This window comes from Priapulus caudatus, unplaced genomic scaffold (genome assembly GCF_000485595.1).
Source record: "Priapulus caudatus unplaced genomic scaffold, Priapulus_caudatus-5.0.1 Scaffold920, whole genome shotgun sequence".
NCBI lineage: Eukaryota > Metazoa > Priapulida > Priapulimorpha > Priapulimorphida > Priapulidae > Priapulus > Priapulus caudatus.
In genome coordinates, this window is record NW_014577981.1 from 119,325 (window position 1) to 119,877 (window position 553).

The following is a 553-nucleotide window of genomic DNA, read 5'->3' on the forward strand; positions in this document are numbered from 1 at the left end:
CAGCAAATATGGACTGAATATTATCTAATATTATGAAGGCTACGACGACGTCACCGCGTATGCGTCACGTACTTGCAAGGAGCAGGTAGCGTAACCTGAACCCCTCACGCAATCACGGCTCGAAGAAAGTAAAATAAGGCCTAGTAACAAACGCCTAAAACAAACGGCTAAATTCTAAACACACGCCACCTATATCTCGCAGCGAACCGGCATTTTTTGCGCAACCTTTTTATCTGATAACTTTTGGACGGAGTTTAACAAAGTAATATTTTTTCGCCCCGGTAACGACGACGATACGCCGTAATGGGAAATGCTCGTTATGTCGATCAGCGCACCGAGAGAAGCAAAACCTGCGAAGTGCCGACGTCGCGGGCCGACGTTGCCACAACGCGATCATAATCGCGATAGAGAGATGGATCAACAACAACGCGCTGTGCACCCGTGGATTGGCGTGGCCTGGCATGAGAAACAGAGTGCGTTATAACATGAACACGTGCCAGCGGCGCCACGTTACTGTGCATCTACGTCCCGTCCGCGTACAGCCAATGCGAGG